The sequence below is a fragment of the Oreochromis niloticus genome, unplaced genomic scaffold, assembly GCF_001858045.2.
Source record: "Oreochromis niloticus isolate F11D_XX unplaced genomic scaffold, O_niloticus_UMD_NMBU tig00002652_pilon, whole genome shotgun sequence".
Classification (NCBI taxonomy): Eukaryota; Metazoa; Chordata; class Actinopteri; order Cichliformes; family Cichlidae; genus Oreochromis; species Oreochromis niloticus.
In genome coordinates this window covers 138815-153186 of record NW_020327688.1, presented here as the reverse complement: position 1 = coordinate 153186, position 14372 = coordinate 138815, and positions in this window count along the sequence as shown.

Below are 14372 nucleotides of genomic sequence, written 5' to 3'. Positions count from 1 at the left end.
TGAAAATCAGTACAACAAAATGAAAGACATGACATTTCCTGGTGCCACTAGGTGGCGCTCTACGTATTCCTGACAATGGGCATATCAATCTGTTCAGGGCGGGTCTGACATCATCCCTGTAAAATCTGGTACTGATCACATTGGATTTCATTGAGTTACACTAATTTGTTTCTTCATGGCGAGACCTCAATGTTCGCCATGCTGCTGGGGTCACACCCTTCAGCAAAAACTCACAGTTTTCTCTGTAACCCAAGACCAACTCCTTAAGGCTTTCCTGGAGAAATTTGAGGCTGCAGATGTCACCCATTACAATACTGTACCCCAAAGTGTAAAACATGACATTTCCTGTTCCCACTAGGTGGCGCTGTACCTGATGTCAAATATGGCAGTTGAAATATGTTCAGGGGTGGAGCCTTATCATATGTGTCCACTTTGGTCAAGGTCGGACAATGTATGACAGAACGAGAGGCAATAAGATTTTCATGGCGAGTCATCGAAATTCGCCGTGGCGCCACGGCCTCACCGTATCCCGAAAACTCAAAAGCTCCGCAATTTAACATGGCCCAGGTGTGTAGTTGACACTGACCAAATATGAAGCTTGTACGATGAAATTCCAATGAGGAGTTCGCAAAAGTTCGAGGCATGGAAATGGCAAAATTAGAGCCAAAATGTCACCTTCACTTCCAAATGGCGGACTTCCTGTTGGGTTTGCGTCAATGGTCCCCCAGACTTTTTTGTTCGTCTTGGCATGATACACATGTGTGCCAGATTTCATACATGTAGCTCAAACGATGTGTTCGTAGGGCTGCATTTAACAAGGCATAGGTGGCGCTCTAGAGCCATTTCCCACTGCTCATAAGTAAAACCATTAAAATACAAAATTTTTCACCAGACCTGGCATGTGTGCAAAATTTCATGAGTTTTCGAGCATGTTAAAGCCCTCAAAAAGGCCCTTGTTTTGCCTGAATAATAATAATAAGAAGAAGAAGAAACGGAGCAGATACAATAGGGCCTTCGCACTCTCGGTGCTCGGGCCCTAATTAAAGCTGCAAGCAGCGATATGAGGGCCCTCGCACCCCCGGCGCATCGAGCCAAGCCCAACACCTAAAACCAGCGCTTCCGATCTGATGTCACATTGATGGAATTCATGCATTTAACCACCAGCTAAAATTTCATCTCCTTCAACCATTATTATAGTCGTCCCACTAGGTGGCGCTCTAACCATTACTGACAAATGGCATAACAAACATTTCCGAGCTCGAGTCTCATCACGCCTGCGACCTTTGGGAGAGATTGGACATTGTGTTTTTGAGTGACAGCAGATTACTGCTTTTTGGCGAGTGATTGAAACTCCACGTGCCGCCATGACCACCCCGTTTCCCTGAACGTAAAAAGCTTCGCAATTTAACATCACAAAGGTCTTTAGATTCCACACACAGGAGATCGCGTAAATCTAATGAAATCCCTTGGAGGAGTTCGTCAAAGTATGAGGCCTGAAAAGAGGGGAAAATGTCGCCAAATTTACACATTAATTTTAAAATGGCTGACTTCCTGTTGGATTTGGGATATTGCTCCAAGAGACTTTTTTGTACATCTTGATATCTCCAATAAGCTTGCCAGGTTTCAAACTCATACATAAAACACAGAGCAGGGGCTGTTGTTTTGAAATTTTGTAGGGGGCGCTGTGGAGCCATTTTGCGCTGTTCAAGGAAAAGGAACATATAAAAAGAAATCCCTCATCACATTAGAGGTGTGCGCCAAATTTCAAGACTTTTTAAACTTTTCAAGCCCCTCAAAAGCCACTTCATCTTTCATGGTGAACTGCGTTGCCACCAGGGTGCGCCGTTCAGTTTATAGTCACAATTTTCTCACTGAAGCATCAAGAGGGACTGATGGTGATATTCACCGCTTTTGAGGTGGCCACGATGAACCTGTGAAAATCAGTACAACAAAATGAAAGACATGACATTTCCTGGTGCCACTAGGTGGCGCTCTACGTATTCCTGACAATGGGCATATCAATCTGTTCAGGGCGGGTCTGACATCATCCCTGTAAAATCTGGTACTGATCAGATTGGATTTCATTGAGTTACACTAATTTGTTTCTTCATGGCGAGACCTCAATGTTCGCCATGCTGCTGGGGTCACACCCTTCAGCGAAAACTCACAGTTTTCTCTGTAACCCAAGACCAACTCCTTAAGGCTTTCCTGGAGAAATTTGAGGCTGCAGATGTCACCCATTACAATACTGTACCCCAAAGTGTAAAACATGACATTTCCTGTTCCCACTAGGTGGCGCTGTCCCTGATGTCAAATATGGCAGTTGAAATATGTTCAGGGGTGGAGCCTTATCATATGTGTCCACTTTGGTCAAGGTCGGACAATGTATGACAGAACGAGAGGCAATAAGATTTTCATGGCGAGTCATCGAAATTCGCCGTGGCGCCACGGCCTCACAGTAACCCGAAAACTCAAAAGCTCCGCAATTTAACATGGCCCAGGTGTGTAGTTGACACTGACCAAAGATGAAGTTTAGACGACCAAATCCCAAGGAGGAGTTCGAAAAAGTTCGAGGCATGGAAATGGCAAAATTAGAGCCAAAATGTCACCTTCACCTCTAAATTGCGAACTTCCTGTTGGGTTTGCGTCATATGGTCCCACAGACTTTTTTGTTCGTCTTGGGATGTGTGCCAGATTTCATACATGTAGCTCAAACGATGTGTTCGTAGGGCTGCATTTAACAAGGCATAGGTGGCGCTACAGAGCCATTTCCCAGTGCTCATATGTAAAACCATTAAAATACAAAATTTTTCACCAGACCTGGCATGTGTGCAAAATTTCATGAGTTTTTGAGCATGTTAAAGACCTCAAAAAGGCCCTTCTTTTGCCTGAATAATAATAATAATAATACTAAGAAACGGAGCAGATACAATAGGGCCTTCGCACTCTCGGTGCTCGGGCCCTAATAATAATAATAATAATAATAATAATACTAATAATAATAATAAGAAACAGAGCAGATACAATAGGGCCTTCGCACTTTTGTGCTCGGGCCCTAATAACAATAATAATAATAATAACAATAATAATAAGAAACAGAGCAGATACAATAGGGCCTTCGCACAGTCAGTGCTCGGGCCCTAATAATAAACAGAGCAGATACAATAGGGCCTTCGCACTTTTGTGCTCGGGCCCTAATAAACAGAGCAGATACAATAGGGCCTTCGCACTTTTAGTGCTCGGGCCCTAATAATAATAATAATAAGAAGAAGAAGAAACAGAGCAGATACAATAGGGCCTTCGCACTTTTGTGCTCGGGCCCTAATAATAAGAAACGGAGCAGATACAATAGGGCCTTCGCACTCTCGGTGCTCGGGCCCTAATTATAGCAAAAGTGCTGCCACCTGTCTGGCCAGAAAGAGCTGTTTATTTGGTAGTTCAATGAACAAAACTGCACACTTTCTTGTTTGCAGTTTTGTCTTGTTACACAATATTTTTAATTAAATAAAACAAACAAAACACTACATTTTAGGAAATATTAGTGGGGTTTTCGTGTTTGTACTACTTGGACACTAAAGTGGCCTCCAATGAGATGACGGTGCCAGAAGTGGCCCGCAGCTCATTTGAGTTTGAGACCCCTGCTCTGGAGAAAGAAAACTAGTCTCACCCTCTCTCCTAGTATGTAGGCTCAGCAAGAGCAATCACACAAAATGACAAAGGTCACAAGAAGATGCCAAGAAAAAATAAACTTAGCAACACGCACAATTCCTTGTTTATCTTCTAAAAATGTTTGGGAACTGCAATAAAAAGAACCATGTGTCTTCTGCAGACATTACCAATAAGTTTGATGTGTCACATGGCCCTCTTCCTATTGGAAAAACAGAAGTTGTGTCCAAGATGGCCGACTTCTAAGTGGCCACCATGGTCACCACCCATCTTGAGGAGTTTGCCCCTCATCACCAACCATTCCCATGTTATTACGGTGTATCCATATAAATGGCCCACCCTGTAGATCAACAGTATACAACCCCACAGTGATACCATATCAATTTCGAGTCAGTCTGATTTTGCCTTTCAAATTAATAGCACTTTCAAATTGACCACATTTGACTTACTCTTGGAACGATTTCGAAATGCTCTAAAAAGAAAAAATTATGGTTCCACAGGGTAATTCCACTTTAGATCAACAGTATACAACCCCACAGTGATACCATATCAATTTCAAGTCGGTCTGATTCTGCCTTCCACAATGACTTACTCATTTAACAATTTCAAAATGCTCTTAAATTGAAATTTGATGTTTCCACAGGATGTTAGATCAATAGTATCCAACCTCACAGTGATACCATATCAATTTCAAGGCATTCTGATTTCGTCTTTGTCAAAGTAACAAAATTATCTTGAGCAGCATGTACTGAAGGTTAGAGTCGTGACAACAGGGCCTAGTTTGAGTCTCCCCAAAACCATTTCCTGTGTGTTACTCTCCCCACTTCTCCCTCCCTTCCTGTCTTCTCTGTCCTATACACTGAAGACAAAAGGCCTCTAGTTGTGAAAACTCTTCCCCTTCATCATCTTCCCCTTCATCATCTTCCAAATCACCTCTCATCTAAAATCACCAGTATTCTCTGAGTAGAGAATCTTTTCACAATCTTGAATGATAAGGATCCAAGTGGGTAAAGTTTATGTATTTGCTGTGTTCTCCCCAATTTCAGATTCAGATTCAGAACACTGTATTTATTTTCAAGGGGCAATTAGGATCCTGACCTTGCCAACCGTACATACAATACACAAGCATCACATTGGGGAGACAGGTCAGGCTAGGTAGCTGGCCGGTCAGCAGCTGAGATGGTGTCCCTCGCTCTGCCAGGTGAAATAAACAGTCTTCCAGGTGTCCTTGCTTCGGATGGGAAGGAACAGTGTAAACACCGTCTGTTATCAGGGTGAGATTTGTTATGTTCAGCTCCAGCCTTGAGACCACAGCTGGCGCCGGTATGTTAGCCGCATGAAATGATGGTGGTTTTCTTTGGTGCCAACAATTGCATGTCAGTTTCACAGCTGATCTAACAGTCCATCACTCGTCTCTCAATCTCCAGTTGGAGAGCCATGAGCTTCTCCCAGAGGTTATCAAGTCTGAGAACTCACGACCGCCATGAGCTTCTCCAACATCTTATCCGTGCTGCGTTCAGTGAGAAGTCACGACCCGTCCCATTGTTTCAGTCACAGCGGGCAGCCTTGTGGGGTTTTGAACAGCTGATTCCGCTTTCTTTAATCTTCAGTAAGCCAGGGCCAAGCCAGCTCAGATCAACAAGAACCCTTTGCTGCTGTGAATGTCCGTGCTGCTATATTTCAGTGTCAGGCTCTAAATGTACAAATGGATCTGAGAAGATTTCCAATCATGTTTCTACTAGATTTACAGTTTGTTTTCATGTCTTCAGACTCAGAAGGTGGAGCAGGTGGAGCTTACAAGGAGTAAGTGCTGAAATAGAAGAAGAGTTGTGTTTTAATGAAGCTATTTAGTTAACCAATAATTGTATTGCAGTGAAGCTTCTGTCTGCTGCACTGCAGAGTCCACATTGTACACTGGAAACTCTCAGGTCAGGATCCAAACATATCATTAAATTATATTATTGTATAAACAACCAAGCTTTATAAAATTGGCAGGTGAACTTTTCTTTATCTTTGGATTGCTTAGGAGATTCTTAATTACTGTCGGAAGATTTTTTACAGTCACATATTTTGTTTTAATGGTAAAACAGAATTATTGTTCAGTTCAATGAGCAGGTAGTGGTGAGATTCATAATAATGAGGTATATTTGTATTAAAGATGACTAAACTTGAACAGTAGCTGTGTGAGTTACTGTGTTTGCTCATGTGTGCTGATGTTGTGAGTCATTTAAAGCTGAAGTAAACTTGTAATGAGTTTAATAGAGTTTCTGAAGTAAGTGTACTTGGAGATATTTATGTGTTTACTAAAGTCCAGGAGCAGGAGGCTGTGTGTAGCATAGAGGAACCCAGACCTCAGCTTTGTCTCCTGGTTTCTGTTGCTGCTGTTACAGTTTCCCCTCATCGTTCCCTCCAACAGTCTCCTCACTGTAACAAATCAAAGTGTTACTGTTTAGATTCACGTGTGAATGTTGCCATGTGCTATTAAAACTAAAAGCGATGTTTCATACACCCCCGTGGTTCAGTCACACAGTAACTGATGGTAAATAATGTTTGTGTTGAGCACATCGTACAGGTCAGCTGCTCCACACAGATCTCAGGTTTACCTGCTGGAACAGTTTGTGATCATGAAGGATAAACCTCACTTCCTCTTTCATACAGATGTGACATGAACAATAACACATTCATGAAATCCTTTTAGGAACACAAACACTACTAGAAAAATTTGCATTTCCTGCGAAAATGCTGTGTGGATGCCTTAACGCTGAAGCTGTCTGCTGAAAAGCTGAAAAAGATGAAAAGTTGCAAAAAGTTGCATGGTGGTGAAAAAAAACATGTCGCCCTGAGCAGGATTCGAACCTGGCTCTGCTGGTCTCAAGGCAGCTGCTCATGTCACTGAGCTAAACTCTCTCCCTCAAAAAAGAGGAGGAGAGACAGACAATTCTGCTCAAATGAGCAGAAGCTGCTGAGAATTGTGCTGATAAGAGGTGAAAAGGCTGAAAACTTTGCAGAAAAGAGGTAAATCAGCAGAATTTCTGCAGAAAAGAGGCAGAACAAAAGAGAGAACTGAAAACAGGTTTTGCCATGACCGGGATTTGAACCTGGCCCTTCTCGTCTCAAGGTAGCTGGTCATCTCACTGAACCAAACTCTTTCTCTCAAACACAAGATATGGAGAAACTGACAATTTTGCTAAATGAGCAGAAGCTACTGAGAATTGTGCTGAGAAGAAGTGAAAAGGCTGAAAATTTTGCAGAAAAGAGGTGCATCAGCAGAATTTGGGCTGAAAAGGGGTGAAAATTCTGCTGAAAAGAGTTCAATCAGCAGAATTTCTGCTGAAAAGAGTTCTGCAGAACTCTTTTCAGAATTCTGCTGAAAAGATGTTTTTGCTGAAAATAGCTGAAAAAGCTGGGATTTGTGCTGAAAAGTGGTGAAAAAAACTGAAAATTGTGCTGAAAAGGGGTGAAAAAGCTTAAATTTGTGTTGAAAAGAGTTTAAAAAAGTTTAACTGTTAACTGAAAGAAATGTTGCCATAAGCGGGATTTGAACCCGGGCCTCCCAGTCTGAGAACGGATGCTCATCTCACTGAGCTAAAACACAGGTCAACCCGGCAAGGAAAATCTGTGAGGCCACTGATAATATGGCAGAAATGGGCAAAAAATATTGCAAAAAAAATTCAATATCTCAAAAAGTATAGAGGTTATGAGCACCAAAAGTCATAGCCGGCATTAGCAGAAAGAGCAGAATTTTTTTAAAGTCTGAATATAGTATTTATACTATAACATAGTATTTCTTCTAAATCATAATATTTGAACCAAATGATAGTATTTCTGCCAAATCACAGTATTTCTGGTAAATCACAGTGTTTGTGCCAAATCACAGTATTTGTACCAAATCATACCACTTGTGACAAATCATAGTGTTAGCTGAATCTGTGCTAAAACACAGTATTATTAGTATTTATACTAAATAATATTTTTTCTTACAAATCATAGCATTTGTGCTGAACCATAGAAAATTCTGCCAAATCATAGTATTTGAGCCAAATCATACAATTTGTGCTGAAACATTGATTTATGTATGATTTATGATTTAGCAGAAACACTGGGACTTGGTAGAAATACTATGATTTACATGAAATACTTTGACTTAGAAGAAATACTATAATCTAGCAAAAAGTACTACAGCATAAATTCAGAAATTCTATCATTGAGCAAAATTACTAGGATTTAGCAGAAATACTATGATTTGGCACAAATACTATGTTTTAGCACAAAAAATATGTTTTGGCTCAAAAACTTTTATTTTGCAGTTATACTATGATTTGGAAGAAAAACTATGCTTTGGAAGAAATACTATGCTTTGGAACAAATTCCATGATTTGGCAGAAATACTATGAGCAGTAATAATATAACATAGCAGAAATACTATTATTTGGGTGAATGCTATTGTTTGGCACAAACACTATGATTTAGCACTGTACAGAATGGTGTACGTCAGTTTAATGCTGGGTGGTGCAATAGTAGCTATCCTCGGTCAGAAGGAGAGGCTGGCATCCAGGGATTAGATTACCACAGGTGGAGTTTATTGGCAGTCAGATGGATGTTACAGGGAGATATGGCATACAGTAGGAGGATGTGGAGGGGTGATATGTTGTGGTTTCTATGATTGAGAACAGGGTATACATTACAACATGAATACGGATTAAAGATTAAAGAAACTGGCAACAAATTCCTCCACTACAAACCAGTCTGATACCACTTCTTGCAGTGTTCACATTTACTAAGGCACTACCAAAAGGCGTCACAAGAGGGCACTCCAACACAAGAGATGACCTATGTACACTGATGCACTTAGTAACAGTCAGCCTCCTACTTAGCCACTACGTAATACAGCGATATTACAGTGTACAAATTCACATAAATATGATTTGGCAGAAATACTAAACTTTGGCACAAATACTATAATTGAGTACAAGTACTCTAAGATAACAGAAATACTATGATTTAGCAGAAATACAATGTTTTTGCAGAAACACTGTAATTTCACTCAAATACTATGAGATAGCAGTAATACTATGATTTGGCAGAAATGCTACGTTTTAGTACAAATACTATGACAAAGCAGAAATACTATGACTTAGAAGTAATACTATCACAAAAGGGATTCCTCAAAATACTATGAAATTGCAGTAATTCTATGATTTGGCAGAAATACGGTACTTCATACAAATACAATGCTTTGGTACAAATACTATATTTTGGTTTGAATACTATGATTTGCAACAAATACTATGATTTGGCACGAGTAGTATGATTTAGTACAAATACTACGAATTGGCAGAAATACTGTGACTTAGTAGTAATACTATAATATAACAGATAGACTGTCTGCAGCATAACAGTATATGTTTCAAACCTAGCCCTCCTGGGCTCAAGACGGCTACTCATCTCACTGTGCCAAACTGACTCTCACAAGGAAGGAGATGGAGAGACTGACAATTATGGTGAAATGAGCAGAAGCTGCTGAGAATTGTGCTCATAAGAGGTAAAAGGGCTGAAAATTTTGCAGAAAAGAGGTAAATCAGCAGAATTTCTGCAGAAAAGAGGGAAAGAAGCAGAACATTGCGCTGAAAAGAGGTGAATGAGCAGAATTTCTGCTGAAAAGAGGCAGAACAACCTGGTTCTGCTCAAATTCACCAATCAGAGGTACTGCTTCTGTCTGCTTCATCAGGCTGTTTACTTGTATGTATTTCTGCCATGTGGTGTTGACAAGAATCTGAGGTCCATATTAGAAAAGCTGCTAAAATCATAAAACTTTGCAGAATTGTAATAAATTAGCAATATAAATTACAGGTCTGTGATAGTGTATCAATTTGTAGTGAAAAAAAAATGTTTAACAAGGTGGGATTGAACCCACGACCTTTGAGCTGCAGAGCCGTGTCATTACTGATTGCGCCACCTGGAAAGGGGGCGGCGGTCTGAAAGACAGATACTTGAGCAGTCAGAAATAGATCGCGGTGAGAGGCGAAAAACGCCGTTTTTTGGAGTTACAAAACGTCGTGTAACTCAAAAACTAGGAGGGCTAGCAGCATAATTCTTGTACTGGGTGAATCAGCGGACTTTGGTGTATTTTGACTGCGATTTTCATAGCTCGTTCTACCTCCGTCGCGGAGATATGACGAGAGAAGAAACGGCTTCATTTCCAGAGTTTGAAGACTGAGAGAAGGACAGATTTCCACCCCTCAAACAAATGTAATTCATTGCTCAACGGTAAGATAATTGTAAAAACTGCTTCCACTGTGAGTGTCAGCAGTGTCTGAAGATATATTGGCACAAGCCTCATGTCCTAACTTTGCTTTGTTCAAGAGATATGGCGATTTTAAAATGCCTCCCGTTACAGAATTTCAGCTCTGAATTTCAAAACCTCCCCATAGACTTTGAATGGGGAGTATTGAGACCTTGTGTCACTCCGAGGCAAATTGCAAAAAAACGGTAAATCTCACAATAAAGATAGTGACATTGTCTGAAAGCCAGCAAAAATACCTACGTTTTGATGTATAATTTGTGGGGCTTGAGTGCAAATTGGGCCAGTAGCAAGAAGTTGTTTAGACATGAAGAGAAAATTCAGAACGGACCAGCACTCACTCTGACTTAATTGCATAGCAACCATAGCAACGCATGTATTTTCTGAAAAATCACAATTTTGCAACTGAAAACTTAAAGAGAGATAAGATTAAAACGGTAGAAGATCTGAAAAAGCTGAATCAGACAGGAATAGCCCAATAATCTGAGAACATTTTAAAGTTTGAATGGAGTTTCTAGGTGAAAGTATGACAAAGTAGTTAAGTTTCAAAGACAAGCAAGTTTTAGCAGAATTGTGGAAGTTTCCCATTCATTTCAATGGGACAAATTAAAGGAAAAAAGTGTAATATTTTAAAAAGTATAACAGTAATAAACACCAAAAGTCATAGCCGGCATTAGCAGAAAGAGCAGAACAGTTTAGAGTTTGAACGGAGAAAATCGGCTGAAAACTGAGGGAGTAGATAAGTGCCAAAAAGTGTACGGAAGCAACTGGAATATAGTGGAATAAAGAATAAAGAGAAACAGGAACTCAATAGTGTGGAAGCCCTTTAGGGCATCCACACAATTATAGACAGACACTGGACATGTTTAGCCTAGCTTAGTCCAAGGACTGGACACGGGGGAAACGGCTCTCATCACTGGATCAAAACATGAAAACAAATCTGAAGTAAAGTTTTGTTGAAGTGAACTGAGGTGGTGCCCAATGTTCCCTCTAAGCTGCGCTCGTGCGCAATTGCGCACTGCTGGCACGTCTCTGCGCACAGAAAATCTGCGTTGCGCACAAAAAAAAAATCAAATTAAAACTTTAACAATTGTGTTTTGCAGTGTGAGTCAGTAAGTGACTGGCTGCTCCCGTATGGGATTAGAACGATGCCACTTTATCCCATAGTCCAGCCAATGATGCGATTCACATTCGTATATACACAGCTACTCAACGTGGTTGACAGGCTATGACAGCGTCCTTATGTGCCGACACCGGTGTTTTAGCGAGCAAAGCGGCGTGGCTGATGTGGAGTGAAGCCACGTTAATGACAACGTGTACAACCATTGGAGATGTGAGCAGGACAGACGGAACAATTGACGGAAAAAAAGTGTGGACTTTATACCAGTTTTTAAATTGTGTTGATAGGACACGTAAAACCAGAGTTATGATAAAAATATCTGCAATGTTTGGTTTTCTTCCTGAATACTGTCGTTGGTTATATTTACTGCGGGAAGAAACGGTAAAAATGGCGTTTTATAAGGAAAACGCTCGAAAGCCTGTGAGCAAAAACAAAACCAAAATCCCTACCGGTTAGTTCTTTAGTTTTCCCCAGTTTAGGTTTGTTAACTCCCCGCTCTGCTCTTCCTGTTTTTGTCACTTTGTCACTTCTGTAAATAAACACTCACTCGCACCCCAGCCAGTACCTGCATTTTGGATCCTTTTTTCAATACTCCACACGACTGCTCCTCAGCCGTGACAAAACGGCTCTGGGTCAAAACATGAAAACAAATCTGAAGTAAAGTTTTATTGAAGTGAACTGTGGTGGTGCCTGGCAGGGAAAAGAGGAACGTTAAGACTTATTGTAAATATAATTATAAGTATAAAAAGGAACAACTAAAATGATCCAGCTAAAAAAATGAAATCAGTTCTGTTTCAGTTCATGAGCTGTTTTTTTTTTTCTTTACTGTTCCAACCTTTTATATTGAAATGAGCTGCTCATTCCTCTTTACATGACCTGCATAAAACAATACAGAGCACATCAGGCTGAAAGGAAACATCACAGTCCAGCTTCACTGAAGCTTTAAAGTCTCTGATATGAAATGAGAAATGAAGCAGCCAGAGCTTTTTCATGAGTGGAAATCCACTGTGACTGTGAGCAGCTGCTACAGCCTCCAGATTAGCCAGCAGCTCATCCTGCTCAACATTTTCTCACCAACTTTAATGGAAGTGTGATGTTTTCAGCTGGAGTGATGGTCAGGGTGGCCTCCCTCTCCTCTTCTTCTCCTCTTCCTCTTTCATTTGTAAAGCCACCTCTGCTGCTTTCATTCATGTGGAAGTCCTGTAGCTGAGTTTGGGAGAGACTAACAGCCTCGGCAGCAGAGGGGAGAAAGGCTGTAACACCACCACTTTATTCTACCTGTCACATCATTTTATCAGGAAACAGATATCTGCTTGTTTTACTATGTTTGGCTTGAAGAGCTAAAATGTAAGAAAGAGTGTGTTGGATAATCCGGCCCAGGATGAGGCCAAACTGAAATGGGATTAAATGTCTGTCACATATTTGAGCCTAATTTAAAAACATCCTCCATAAATATTGAGTAACAACTTGACTCTCATACAGCGAGACAAAGGCTACGTTCACACTGCAGGTATTAATGCCCAATTCTGATTTTTTCATCAAATCCATCTTTTTCTTTCTTGTCTGGTTGTTCACACTACAAATAAAATGTGACAGCAAACACGCTCTAGTGTGAATGGTTCGCAGCCCGCATGCGCAAAAGAAGACGTCACACACAACGCACTTTGTTTATGGAAGTAAAAATGGGGCTACAGAGCTTGATAGGTTTGTAGCTTAACCCTATTCGCTGGAACGTTGAAGGCAATGTAATTACACAGCAAGCAAGACACGAAGTAGGCAAGTTCTTTATGTTTCACGTGCACGGGAGAGAACTGGACAGGCGCCGTTCCTTCGCTTGACCTCAGTTGCTCTCGTCCGCTCTTCTGTAACACTGCTCTTTTATTGTGGTTCCATGAATATGCATAGGGTCATTAACATATGACCTCTTACATAGGTATGCATGTGAACAAAGAATACCCTGTGTGTGTGTGTGTGTGGGGTCAAAGCATGACCCCATATATGACTTCCCTAAACCTGCTGGCCTGGAAGTCCAGCAGTTCATCTAAACAAAAGGCTCTTATGCTTAACCAGATACAGAGTAGGTGTCCTCCTATACCATAAAACAATAAGACAAGGCACGGCCTCTCCCATGCTCCCAAGATGTGGGTGTTACTAGAGCCAGAACACTCTGGAATGCACACCAAGTTTGCAGACTATTAAGGATCAAACTTCTACCAATCTACAACTAATTATAAAACTCTAAGCATATATGAGTAGATATCTGTAAACATAAATGACAATCTGTCTGTGAAGGTTCTCAAATGACAATCAAAAATACAAATCTAACAGAGCTGGTAGGTGTTGTTGCAGCAGTCTATCAGTTTCTTCAGAATTGTCTCCCCATATGCTAATCAAGTCCAATACCTCAGTTTCTGTCCATTAACTCACTCCGTCTCCAGTTTCCCCCGCCATGCTTTCTCGTTTGTCTTTTCCGGTGCTGATAATTGGCATCTGTCTTGTGTCAGTGACATAAATGGTAAATGGCCTGTACTTGTGTAGCACTTAGTCCCTAAGGACCCCAAAGCGCTTCACACTACATCCAGTCATCCACCCATTCACACACACATTCACACACTGCTACATTGTAGCCACAGCCACCCTGGGGCACACTGACAGAGGCGAGGCTGCCGGACACTGGCAACCTTCCGATTACGAGGCGAACTGCCAACTCTTGAGCCACGATCGCCCCCTAAAAGATGGACTTAATGCGACATGACCTTTCAAATAGCAGTCGCTTTCTAAAACATCAGATATGTATCGGTAACACAAACATCAGGTTATCCTGCTGATCAAAGTCCAACACTGAGTTTGTAAAAACATGTTTGTCAATCATTTTGTTTGGTTTCTGAGGAAAATGATTCAATAACTTGCTGCTAATACACAACATTTCATCATATTTCCTCATAACCCTCTTTTGTCTGACCATTTGATCCCATTTGAATTTGCAATAAAGGATCCACAGAGTTTAGTGAAAATAATGACAGTAGATGTTTGTGTGCTGGAAGCAAATGAGTGTGTGATGTTCTTTCAGTGTTGCACTTTGTAGACGCTCCCTGAGCACTGGTCTCACAGCCAGCTGCACATAGAGACCAGTGTTGTTAGTCCAGGTCAGAAGATGACTTGTTGGAATGAAAATGAGCTTGTAGTTTGTCTGCTTTAATCATGTGACTGGAAAAAGGTGTTGGACTTCAAATATGTCCATTTCTTTCACACTTCACCTTTAAAAGTAAAGCCATGTGGTTCCTG